The following is a 14,065-nucleotide window of genomic DNA, read 5'->3' as shown; positions in this document are numbered from 1 at the left end:
CCAGGAGTACATAATATTATATTAAAATTAAACAGTGCACACTTTTGCTGCAGGAGTGCCACTGCCAGTGTGACTGACCAGTGACCTGACCACACTGACCACCAGTATAGTTAGTAGTATACTTATATTGTGATTGCCTGAAAAAGTTAAACACTCGTCGTGTGACTTCACTTGTGTGTTGTTGTTTTTTTTATTCTATAAAAATAAAACTCATTCTGCTGACAGACAGTGTCCAGCAGGTCCGTCATTATATAATATATAATATATACCTGTCCGGCTGCAGTAGTGATATATATATATTTTTTATATCATTTATCATCCAGTCGCAGCAGACACAGTACGGTAGTTCACGGCTGTGGCTACCTCTGTGTCTGCACTCGGCAGGCAGTCCGTCCATAATTGTATACCACCTAACCGTGGTTTTTTTTTCTTCTTTATACATACATACTACTACGACATCTCTTTATCAACCAGTCTATATTAGCAGCAGACACAGTACAGTACGGTAGTTCACGGCTGTGGCTACCTCTGTGTCTGCACTCGGCAGGCAGTCCGTCCATAATTGTATACCACCTAACCGTGGTTTTTTTTTCTTTCTTCTTTATACATACATAGTTACATAGACATCTCTTTATCAACCAGTCTATATTAGCAGCAGACACAGTACAGTACGGTAGTTCACGGCTGTGGCTACCTCTGTGTCTGCACTCGGCAGGCAGTCCGTCCATAATTGTATACCACCTAACCGTGGTTTTTTTTCTTTCTTCTTTATACATACATAGTTACATAGACATCTCTTTATCAACCAGTCTATATTAGCAGCAGACACAGTACAGTACGGTAGTTCACGGCTGTGGCTACCTCTGTGTCTGCACTCGGCAGGCAGTCCGTCCATAATTGTATACCACCTAACCGTGGTTTTTTTTTCTTTCTTCTTTATACATACATAGTTACATAGACATCTCTTTATCAACCAGTCTATATTAGCAGCAGACACAGTACAGTACGGTAGTTCACGGCTGTGGCTACCTCTGTGTCTGCACTCGGCAGGCAGTCCGTCCATAATTGTATACCACCTAACCGTGGTTTTTTTTTCTTTCTTCTTTATACATACATACTACTACGACATCTCTTTATCAACCAGTCTATATTATTAGCAGCAGACACAGTACAGTACGGTAGTTCACGGCTGTGGCTACCTCTGTGTCTGCACTCGGCAGGCAGTCCGTCCATAATTGTATACCACCTAACCGTGGTTTTTTTTTCTTTCTTCTTTATACATACATAGTTACATAGACATCTCTTTATCAACCAGTCTATATTAGCAGCAGACACAGTACAGTACGGTAGTTCACGGCTGTAGCTACCTCTGTGTCTGCACTCGGCAGGCAGTCCATAATTGTATACTAGTATCCATCTCCATTGTTTACCTGAGGTGCCTTTTAGTTGTGCCTATTAAAATATGGAGAACAAAAATGTTGAGGTTCCAAAATTAGGGAAAGATCAAGATCCACTTCCACCTCGTGCTGAAGCTGCTGCCACTAGTCATGGCCGAGACGATGAAATGCCAGCAACGTCGTCTGCCAAGGCCGATGCCCAATGTCATAGTACAGAGCATGTCAAATCCAAAACACCAAATATCAGAAAAAAAAGGACTCCAAAACCTAAAATAAAATTGTCGGAGGAGAAGCGTAAACTTGCCAATATGCCATTTACGACACGGAGTGGCAAGGAACGGCTGAGGCCCTGGCCTATGTTCATGGCTAGTGGTTCAGCTTCACATGAGGATGGAAGCACTCAGCCTCTCGCTAGAAAAATGAAAAGACTCAAGCTGGCAAAAGCAGCACAGCAAAGAACTGTGCATTCTTCGAAATCCCAAATCCACAAGGAGAGTCCAATTGTGTCGGTTGCGATGCCTGACCTTCCCAACACTGGACGTGAAGAGCATGCGCCTTCCACCATTTGCACGCCCCCTGCAAGTGCTGGAAGGAGCACCCGCAGTCCAGTTCCTGATAGTCAGATTGAAGATGTCAGTGTTGAAGTACACCAGGATGAGGAGGATATGGGTGTTGCTGGCGCTGGGGAGGAAATTGACCAGGAGGATTCTGATGGTGAGGTGGTTTGTTTAAGTCAGGCACCCGGGGAGACACCTGTTGTCCGTGGGAGGAATATGGCCGTTGACATGCCAGGTGAAAATACCAAAAAAATCAGCTCTTCGGTGTGGAGGTATTTCACCAGAAATGCGGACAACAGGTGTCAAGCCGTGTGTTCCCTTTGTCAAGCTGTAATAAGTAGGGGTAAGGACGTTAACCACCTCGGAACATCCTCCCTTATACGTCACCTGCAGCGCATTCATAATAAGTCAGTGACAAGTTCAAAAACTTTGGGTGACAGCGGAAGCAGTCCACTGACCAGTAAATCCCTTCCTCTTGTAACCAAGCTCACGCAAACCACCCCACCAACTCCCTCAGTGTCAATTTCCTCCTTCCCCAGGAATGCCAATAGTCCTGCAGGCCATGTCACTGGCAATTCTGACGATTCCTCTCCTGCCTGGGATTCCTCCGATGCATCCTTGCGTGTAACGCCTACTGCTGCTGGCGCTGCTGTTGTTGCTGCTGGGAGTCGATGGTCATCCCAGAGGGGAAGTCGTAAGCCCACATGTACTACTTCCAGTAAGCAATTGACTGTTCAACAGTCCTTTGCGAGGAAGATGAAATATCACAGCAGTCATCCTGCTGCAAAGCGGATAACTGAGGCCTTGACAACTATGTTGGTGTTAGACGTGCGTCCGGTATCCGCCGTTAGTTCACAGGGAACTAGACAATTTATTGAGGCAGTGTGCCCCCGTTACCAAATACCATCTAGGTTCCACTTCTCTAGGCAGGCGATGCCGAGAATGTACACGGACGTCAGAAAAAGACTCACCAGTGTCCTAAAAAATGCAGTTGTACCCAATGTCCACTTAACCACGGACATGTGGACAAGTGGAGCAGGGCAGGGTCAGGACTATATGACTGTGACAGCCCACTGGGTAGATGTATGGACTCCCGCCGCAAGAACAGCAGCGGCGGCACCAGTAGCAGCATCTCGCAAACGCCAACTCTTTCCTAGGCAGGCTACGCTTTGTATCACCGCTTTCCAGAATACGCACACAGCTGAAAACCTCTTACGGCAACTGAGGAAGATCATCGCGGAATGGCTTACCCCAATTGGACTCTCCTGTGGATTTGTGGCATCGGACAACGCCAGCAATATTGTGTGTGCATTAAATATGGGCAAATTCCAGCACGTCCCATGTTTTGCACATACCTTGAATTTGGTGGTGCAGAATTTTTTAAAAAACGACAGGGGCGTGCAAGAGATGCTGTCGGTGGCCAGAAGAATTGCGGGACACTTTCGGCGTACAGGCACCACGTACAGAAGACTGGAGCACCACCAAAAACTACTGAACCTGCCCTGCCATCATCTGAAGCAAGAAGTGGTAACGAGGTGGAATTCAACCCTCTATATGCTTCAGAGGTTGGAGGAGCAGCAAAAGGCCATTCAAGCCTATACAATTGAGCACGATATAGTAGGTGGAATGCACCTGTCTCAAGCGCAGTGGAGAATGATTTCAACGTTGTGCAAGGTTCTGATGCCCTTTGAACTTGCCACACGTGAAGTCAGTTCAGACACTGCCAGCCTGAGTCAGGTCATTCCCCTCATCAGGCTTTTGCAGAAGAAGCTGGAGACATTGAAGGAGGAGCTAACACGGAGCGATTCCGCTAGGCATGTGGGACTTGTGGATGGAGCCCTTAATTCGCTTAACAAGGATTCACGGGTGGTCAATCTGTTGAAATCAGAGCACTACATTTTGGCCACCGTGCTCGATCCTAGATTTAAAGCCTACCTTGGATCTCTCTTTCCGGCAGACACAAGTCTGCTGGGGTTGAAAGACCTGCTGGTGACAAAATTGTCAAGTCAAGCGGAACGCGACCTGTCAACATCTCCTCCTTCACATTCTCCCGCAACTGGGGGTGCGAGGAAAAGGCTCAGAATTCCGAGCCCACCCGCTGGCGGTGATGCAGGGCAGTCTGGAGCGACTGCTGATGCTGACATCTGGTCCGGACTGAAGGACCTGACAACGATTACGGACATGTCGTCTACTGTCACTGCATATGATTCTCTCAACATTGATAGAATGGTGGAGGATTATATGAGTGACCGCATCCAAGTAGGCACGTCACACAGTCCGTACTTATACTGGCAGGAAAAAGAGGCAATTTGGAGGCCCTTGCACAAACTGGCTTTATTCTACCTAAGTTGCCCTCCCACAAGTGTGTACTCCGAAAGAGTGTTTAGTGCCGCCGCTCACCTTGTCAGCAATCGGCGTACGAGGTTACATCCAGAAAATGTGGAGAAGATGATGTTCATTAAAATGAATTATAATCAATTCCTCCGCGGAGACATTGACCAGCAGCAATTGCCTCCACAAAGTTCACAGGGAGCTGAGATGGTGGATTCCAGTGGGGATGAATTGATAATCTGTGAGGAGGGGGATGTACACGGTGATATATCGGAGGGTGATGATGAGGTGGACATCTTGCCTCTGTAGAGCCAGTTTGTGCAAGGAGAGATTAATTGCTTCTTTTTTGGGGGGGGTCCAAACCAACCCGTCATATCAGTCACAGTCGTGTGGCAGACCCTGTCACTGAAATGATGGGTTGGTTAAAGTGTGCATGTCCTGTTTTGTTTATACAACATAAGGGTGGGTGGGAGGGCCCAAGGACAATTCCATCTTGCACCTCTTTTTTCTTTTCTTTTTCTTTGCATCATGTGCTGATTGGGGAGGGTTTTTTGGAAGGGACATCCTGCGTGACACTGCAGTGCCACTCCTAAATGGGCCCGGTGTTTGTGTCGGCCACTAGGGTCGCTAATCTTACTCACACAGTCAGCTACCTCATTGCGCCTCTTTTTTTCTTTGCGTCATGTGCTGTTTGGGGAGGGTTTTTTGGAAGGGACATCCTGCGTGACACTGCAGTGCCACTCCTAGATGGGCCCGGTGTTTGTGTCGGCCACTAGGGTCGCTAATCTTACTCACACAGCTACCTCATTGCGCCTCTTTTTTTCTTTGCGTCATGTGCTGTTTGGGGAGGGTTTTTTGGAAGGGACATCCTGCGTGACACTGCAGTGCCACTCCTAGATGGGCCCGGTGTTTGTGTCGGCCACTAGGGTCGCTAATCTTACTCACACAGCTACCTCATTGCGCCTCTTTTTTTCTTTGCGTCATGTGCTGTTTGGGGAGGGTTTTTTGGAAGGGCCATCCTGCGTGACACTGCAGTGCCACTCCTAGATGGGCCCGGTGTTTGTGTCGGCCACTAGGGTCGCTAATCTTACTCACACAGCTACCTCATTGCGCCTCTTTTTTTCTTTGCGTCATGTGCTGTTTGGGGAGGGTTTTTTGGAAGGGACATCCTGCGTGACACTGCAGTGCCACTCCTAGATGGGACCGGTGTTTGTGTCGGCCACTAGGGTCGCTTATCTTACTCACACAGCGACCTCGGTGCAAATTTTAGGACTAAAAATAATATTGTGAGGTGTGAGGTATTCAGAATAGACTGAAAATGAGTGTAAATTATGGTTTTTGAGGTTAATAATACTTTGGGATCAAAATGACCCCCAAATTCTATGATTTAAGCTGTTTTTTAGTGTTTTTTGAAAAAAACACCCGAATCCAAAACACACCCGAATCCGACAAAAAAAATTCGGTGAGGTTTTGCCAAAACGCGTTCGAACCCAAAACACGGCCGCGGAACCGAACCCAAAACCAAAACACAAAACCCGAAAAATTTCAGGCGCTCATCTCTAGTTTTTTTTAGCATTGACAGCACATTTGGTGTAATGGTTAGCATTGCTTCCTCACAGACCACAGGACATGAGTTAAATTCCTGACCAAGGCATATCTGTGTTGAGTTTGTATGTTCTCATTGTTTTTGTGCTCCAGGGTGCTCCGGTTTCTTCCCACGGTTTAAAAACATACTAGTAGGGTAGTTGGCATCTGACAAAAAATTAACCCTGATGTGTACTATGTGTGTCCATGTGACAGGGAATATAGGGCGTGAGTCACAGACTGACGCAGTTTACAGTTGGTCGCAAATGACCAATGTTTTGTGGTCTGCGCATATGGGCGGAGCACACCTAAATGTCAAAGTGGTTGGGGAATCTGAACAGCTTACAGGTTGCAAACTATGCTCCCTTGCCTTAATGAGTCCAAACATCACTTTTCAACGTTATGTATTATTATACTAGTCTATGATACCATATGAAACTTGAAGTATCATACACTGTTCACCAGTGACGTGCGGTGGGGTGAGGCAGAGCCATTCCCGTCGCTAGTCAGTGCCACTTGAGCTATTTAGCTCACCGCACATACCTGCTGTTCACCAAGGTTCTACAACAACGTGAGCTCTACAACAAATGTGTTGCATCAATTGCCTATGGCCCTCATTCTGAGTTGATTGCTCGCTAGCTAATTTTAGCAGCCGTGCAAACGCATAGTCGCCGCCTATGGGGGAGTGTATTTTTGCTTTACAAGTGTGCGAACGCCTGTGCAGCCGAGCGGTACAAATAAATTTTGTGCAGAACAAAAGCCTGGACACGCCTGCGTTTTTCCAAACACTCCCAGAAAATGGTCAGTTGACACCCATAAACGCCCTTGTCCTGTCAATCTCCTTGCGTTCAGCTGTGCGAATGGAATCGTCGCTAGAAGCAGTGCAAAACAACAATGCTCTTTGTACCCATACGACGCGCGTGCTCTTTGCGGCTCATACGCATGCATAGTTTTGCCGCTTTTTTAAATGATTGCTACGCAGCGAACAGCAGCAGCTAGCGATCAACTCGGAATGAGAGCCAGGGTAAGTAGGTCTGACCCTGGTCTTGTTTTGCAGGAAACTTTTTTAGCATAGCTGGGATGCACAAGCGATCGCAGCCCTGCTATGCTAAAATACACTCCCCCATAGGCGGCATCTAGTTGATCGCACGTGCAGGAAAAAGTTGCTACGTGCGATCAACCCGGAATGACCACTTATATCCGCCAACGGATACTCAAATTTTGCTAATTATGAATCACTTTTCTGTTACCATCTACTAGTAAAATAAATAAGCATATATACAGTAATTGTGGTTTCTACGGCTAAAGATCATGCTTTTACTACGGTGTTCCATTGCTAGCAAAAGTATTTAAATGGGTAAGAGGTGAAACCAATTAATTTTCAATAACCTGGCGACCACTTGTGCGGCTGGTACAGTATCTTTGGTATTGTGCATTGGGCAACCCCCAACCGCAAGTGCAAGCTACAGATACCACTGCATGGTTGACATAACCGAGTGTCACATGATCAGGCCGAAACAGGAGGAGCAAGTTAGACGCAGCCTAATGACAAGTATCAGGTCATTGTGAGGAATTGCTTAGAACAGTCAATGGGCCAGATTTATCAAGCCTTGGAGAATGATAAATTGCGCGGTGGTAAAGTACCAACCAACCAGCTCCTAACTGTCATGTCATAGGCTGTGTTTGCAAAATGACAGTTAGGGGCCGATTGGTTGGTACTTTATCACCGTATATTTATCACTCTCCAAGGCTTGATAAATCTGGGCCAGTGTTTGAAAATATTTGAAACAATTCATCTCCACTGAGATCTAGAAGATTGCAGTTCTACCTATAAGATGGTCTTGATAAAACAAAGGCCTTGCATACTGTATGTGTGCATTAATATTATTATTATATTCCATCCTCATTTTGCTTTCTGAATATGTATTTCCGCAGAATTCAAGATGATGACAAAGAAAAAAAAAATACATCTTAGCATTCGTTAATACCCACTTGACCCACAATGGGACTGCACAAGCGTTCACAGCCTTTAATTTAAAAACCATTAGACGGTCTCGCTTGGCAGACCAGATCGAAATATTCTTAAAGGGGTGGTTTAATTTAATCATTACCTTAACAAGCCCCCTTTTAAAATGATGATCTGCCAAATTCAGAGGATTTGTTTAGGAATTTGATGCAATAACTGGCTTTTCACAACGGCAAGCGTGGCCGCATCTGATTTGGTTCAGGACGGGGTGATAATCACGGAAATTACTTTGCATATTTAATCACTGTGAAAACATGAGTACAAACTACTTTCTAGAGATTACCTTAAAAAATAAAAAGAGGGGCAGAAGATAGGTGCTTCCGGCAGATACAGCAGACATTAAATAGAAAAAAAAAATTTGAATTCAGAGAATTTAAATCTTCAAAGAAAATAAGATGGAGCGGTATCAGAATTGTTTTGGAATTTTTTTTATTTTTTACGACTGCAAAAAAAACAAAAAACCCAAAAAGCTTGAAATAGATCTGGCTATTCATTTTTCCCATTGAAATATTAATCTGCAAATTCCAACATCTCACAAGGCAGCAAACATGCAGATCCTGGATGAAGAGCAGAGGAGAGCGGTCTACACGCAGAGAGACATTTGTCCCAAACAAAAGAATTCTAATAGAAGTGCAGTAATTCATTTAGCGGTAACATCAAGAGAGAGCAAAGGTCACTTTGTACTGACACAAAAACAGAGGTTCAGAAATATTAATTATTTCCAGATAATTCTTTCTAAATGTAGTTAGTGGATGGTAACGGTCACACATTGGTAATATTAGCTGGATTAAATAATACAAAACAGTTGATGGCACTATGTAATACGAATCCCGTTATAGGGTCAGGTTAACACATATCTATCATTGGGGTCAATTCAATTCTGCGTGGATTGAATATTGCAGAGTTGAACTCCCTGAGATATTCAATTCAGCACAATACTAAGTCGGAGAATGCCCAAACTGACGGACTAAATGGTGTTTAGTTGCAAGAACGGGCATCCTTAGACTAAACTGCCTCGCTGGGGTGCTGTTTGTGCGGCACTAGGTCACAAAGCAGCATTACGGACCTAGTTTTGTCAGATTTCTGCTCGCACCCCCGGGACAAAGTTTCAACACCTCATGGTGTTGACCCAATTGTTTTATGTACATACAGTATATAGGCATATAGTGGCTACTCTTCCAGAACGGCCAGGAGCGTCCCCATAATTATTGCCACGCCCCTTGCTTTCCAGTGCCAGTAATCTTGGTGGTTGATCACTCCGTCAGGCCACCTGAACCATCCACCAATGCCGCACCTGCATGCCCCCTTCCTAGGGGTACCAACCTGGCTGTCCCATCCAGGAACGTCAGTAACCATGGCTCCAGTTCATATGGAACCATTGATAAATTACTTCAAAGACTAATTATTGGTGCGCTGTAATTTTCATATGCTTAGTAAAATAAGACCGTCCTCTTAAAGTAATACATGCAGTATTTACATTTGGACGTTCATTTCATAGTACTGTATCATTCAGGAAAGTAAGGCAGCAGCGGGTCTGTCTTTATTACAGATGTCCCAATCTTAAAATATTAGATTTTAAACATCTGGGTTTACTTTCTTGCATAATAAATAATGCCCTGCCATTACGTGGTGCGCCAAGACAGCAATGGATGGGTGATGGCTGAAACATTACCGTTACGCCCTGTCATACAGTATCCTGTGTATAAAAAGACCAATGTGTATATTAATGTCCGGGGTGGGTACTAGGTTCTTCTACCACTTCCCCAGACTCCCGTATTTGCCCCAATGTTCCGTAGAGTGGGAAATTATGGATTGCTTTTGGAAACCCCATTTTAGAAAGCCAGCGGCTCCTGATTGGCTGCCAGTTTGCAAGCTCCGATTGGCTTGCGGCCATTGGCACATTTAAATTGCCGCTGTCCTTGTCCCTACATGGCTGCCTCTGCCTGCTGCCGCCGGTGCACTAGCTGTAACACTGGTGACCCGGCGCTACCCACACCACTGCCACCCGGGCCCAGAAGCCGCAGTCACATTACACCACACAGTAGTACCCCTTATACCATGTTAGAGCCCCTTAATCACATTACACCACAGTAGAGCAGAGCCCCTTATACACATTACGCCAGGTAGCCCCATGCATACATTGCACCAAGTTGCCCCTTATACACGTTGCACCGAGTAGCCCCTTATACACATTAGACCAGGTAGACCCTTATACACATTGCACTTATTAAGTGCCCCATATGCAATGCCCTTATTAGTAGTGCCCCCAGTAGTAATGCCCCCAGTGTAGATATGCCCCCGCGTAGATATACCCCCTGTAGTTATGATCCCTGTAGATATGCCCCCTGCAGTTATGCCACCAGTAGAGATGCCCCAGTAGTGATGTCCCCTGTAGTGATGCCCCCAGTAGAGATGCCCCCTGTAGTTTTGACACCTGTAGTTATGCCCCCAGTAGAGATGCCACCTGTAGTTATGCCCCCAGTAAAAATCCCTGTAGTTATGCCCCCAGTAGAGATGCCACCTGTAGTTATGCCCCCAGTAAAGATCCCTGTAGTTATGCACCCAGTAAAGATGCCCCTGTAGTGATGCCCCCAGTAGAGATGCCCCCTGCAGTGATGCCCCCAGTAGAGATGCCCTCTGTAGCAGTGACGTGCGGTGAGGTCAATGACTGGGGAGGCACTGTTGTAAATGAATGTGAATATATATATATATATATATGGCGTGGTGAGAGTATGGCGCCACAAGTATAGGTGTATAGGCCGGCTATATAATTTAAAATATATACATAAAATGTAATCGCCAGAGGTGTAGACACTCCTTTAGGGATAAAAGGTGTCAGCTGACCCCATAAAGATAGGCAGTGATAGGCTGCCTGTTCGTTAAAAATGTGCAAGGGAGGGTAGGGGTAATAGCGACTAACAGTGTCTACACAATAAAGGATATATATATGAAAAAACGATAAAAACCGTATTTCTAAAAGATGGGGGGGTATTTATTATAAAACAGACGTTTAATAGCAGTTAAAAAATATATACATATTTTTGAATGATATAAAAAGTCAAGAAAAAAGAAAGGGGTTGGATTTAATCATTTAAAACATAAATTTAGACTTAATTAAAACATAAAAACATAACTGGAACATTAAAAGTATATAAAAGTATATCAGATAAGAGAAAGGTGCTTATCTTTAAAAAAGGAAGGTCACTTGAGGTATACCCAACGCGTTTCGTCCATCTGACTTCATCAAGGGGTAGAGGGCTAATGAGCAGTCATTCTATTTATAGCCAAGGTGATTAACAATGTGGATATGACATCACTTCCTGTTTGGAGCTTCTTAATTAAACAGTTACATACGGCATAATGATTATTAGAGAATATATGTTACCAGGGGTAGACCAATGATGTTTGGTCTACATGGGATGACATTTAGTTAAAAAACGAGTACTGCAACTAACATTAAACTATGAAATAAGGTGATAAAAGTCCAGGGGCGCTTTTTGCCCCACTTCCGCCCCGCTTCCTGCGTCCGATTTTGCGCACCGCGCATGCGCACGGTGCCCCATTTCCGGTAATCGCGTCTCTTTGCAGTCGCAGCGCTGCCCCACTTCCTGTATGTGTGGACAGCGCATGCGCCCGATGTTCCGCTTCAGGTAGTCGCGTCTCTAAGTGAACGCTGTCCCACTTCCTGCTTGAGATTTTTCTATTGAGGGGGCTGCACTTCCTGTTTCATCGTAGCGCAGCTTGTGTCTTTATATTGATTGGGTCACTTATGTTGTCAGTCATCCCGGCGGCCATCTTTATGAAGCCTTATAGTGCAGGACATGTACATGAGGTGCCATTATCGGCTTATGTGAATTTGCATAGAAAAACAAACAAATAAAACAATGATTAATACCTTACAAGTTGTTTTTAGTCCGTTTTATAGTTGGAGCATAGGGAAGGTTATATGGGAGGGGGGTCATATTGCTTAATAAAGATTCTATATACACGTTAAAAGAATTAGACCGCAGACTGGGCTTTTAAGTATTCAGGGAGCATTTATAATATATATAAAAGCTATTCATTAGCAGAAGGCCGACAGAAATTCATAAGGCTTAGTAATAGCATATAGTGCCTAGTTTAGTGATGCACAATTCTTATCTACACAAAAAATGCATATCTTTTTTAACCATTTATGCTTATACTGTGTACTAATTAACACCAGTGAGAAGTATATGGATAATGCAGACTGCACATGCATTACTTAGGAGGAGGAGGGTTTAACTATGTTTAACAGTGAAATACGTTTTTATGTTTGTGATTACATAATATATTAGGTGCTGGATGGAGCGCAAGATAGATATATATATATATATAGTGTACAAATTTATCAGTGCAGTGTAAAATACACAGTCATTGCGTAAGGAAAATTGAGAATACGAACGGTGGTCAATGAGCCAGTATTTATGTTAATATTTTACATTGCTGGTATGTTTATGAGCTCATTGTATCCCACATTGTACAGTACCCAGTCTTCCCAAGTGGTTCCCCGCTTGGTACTATTTGGGCCCTACACTGCTTAGCTTCCAAGATCGGGCGAGATTGGGCGTCAACCAGTGTGGTATGACTGTATCTTGTGGACAAATAACTGAGTCGCACAGCAATCCGAATTTATTAACATGACAGGCAAATTGACAAGCTATACAGGTGCTTCGTGCTGTGATTTTAACTAAAACATGCATAAAGTACCATGTGTATGGAGGTTCAATATATATGCCCCCGAAGGGTAAAGAGAGAAATAAAGATAAAGTAAAAATTGAGACCGGGACATGGCTCCTTATCACAGGAACGGTGCGATCTCGTATCCTTCATTAAATCCCAAGGGGTGGGTAGTTCTCAGCTGGAAGATCCAGTACATCTCTCTCTGGGACAACTTCTTTGCTAGATCTCCTCCTCTTTCGCCGCTTGTGACGTGTTCAATCGCCTTGAAGGACAGTTCTTCCGGGTTGGACTGATGTTCTTGTTTGAAATGTCTATAAAGTAAATGTGTCTCCAACTTGTTCTTTATGCTGCGTATATGTTCTTGTATTCTGATTTTTAACGTCCTCTTTGTTTTGCCAACATATTTTTTATGACAAGTGCATTCCATGAGGTAGATAATTGACGTGCTATTGCAGTTCATAAAGTCCTTAATTTTGAATTCTTTAGTACCGTCGGTGTTACTGAAAGTCCTCCTATTAGGGTTCAAGAATCTGCAGATATTGCAATGTCCACATTTGTATGCTCCAACACATTTTGGAAGAGATCGTTGATTATCTTCTGGTGGTAGTGCTCGTAGCATACTGGGTGCGAGAATGTCCTTTAGATTTCTAGACTTACGAAAGATCAGCTCCGGTTGTGCAGGCAAAATTTCCTTAAGGATGGGGTCCATCAGAAGTATGCCCCAGTGTGCCTTTAGTGAGGTCCTGATGGAGTGTTCATGGCTGTTGTAGGTTGTTATGAAGGAGACGGACTCCTTTTTCTCTGTTTTCTCTTTGTAAGTAAGTAGTTGTTCTCTCTCAAGGTTTTTTGTTCTCTCAATGGCTCCGTCCAGTATAGTTTTAGGGTACTTTTTTTCTTCGAACCTTTTTCTGTAAATTCCGAGTTGTGCTTCACAGTCTTCGGTCTTATTGCAGTTTCTCCTGATTCTATGAAATTGGGAGTAGGGAATATTGTTTTTCCACTTTTTGGAGTAACTGCTCTTGTAATGAAGATAGCTGTTCCTGTCAACATTCTTGATATAATTTTTCGTGGAAACTGCCCCTTCCTCTCCAATTAAAAGCAGATCCAGAAACTCAATTGACTTTTTATCCATATTGCAAGTAAAAGACAGATTAAAATCATTGAATTGTAAAATTTTAAAAAAGTCCGTAAAAGAATCAGAACTGCCATCCCAGATGATCAAAATGTCATCTATATATCTTTTGTATAGAATGACATGTTTTTCAAAGTATTGCGTATTATACATACTAGGCACTATATGCTATTACTAAGCCTTATGAATTTCTGTCGGCCTTCTGCTAATGAATAGCTTTTATATATATTATAAATGCTCCCTGAATACTTAAAAGCCCAGTCTGCGGTCTAATTCTTTTAACGTGTATATAGAATCTTTATTAAGCAATATGACCCCCCTCCCATATAACCTTCCC

General features: G+C 43.9%; 1 pseudogene; it reads right to left on the bottom strand.

Moving 5' to 3' along the window:
• Positions 1 to 12,390: 12,390 nt before the first annotated feature.
• LOC134981745 (5S ribosomal RNA) lies at positions 12,391 to 12,509 on the bottom strand (annotated as a pseudogene).
• Between the last annotated feature and the right edge of the window lie 1,556 nt (positions 12,510 to 14,065).

This window comes from Pseudophryne corroboree, chromosome 12, assembly GCF_028390025.1.
Source record: "Pseudophryne corroboree isolate aPseCor3 chromosome 12, aPseCor3.hap2, whole genome shotgun sequence".
NCBI lineage: Eukaryota > Metazoa > Chordata > Amphibia > Anura > Myobatrachidae > Pseudophryne > Pseudophryne corroboree.
Note: the sequence above shows the minus strand (reverse complement) of the source record. Positions and strands in the feature narration are given on the sequence as shown.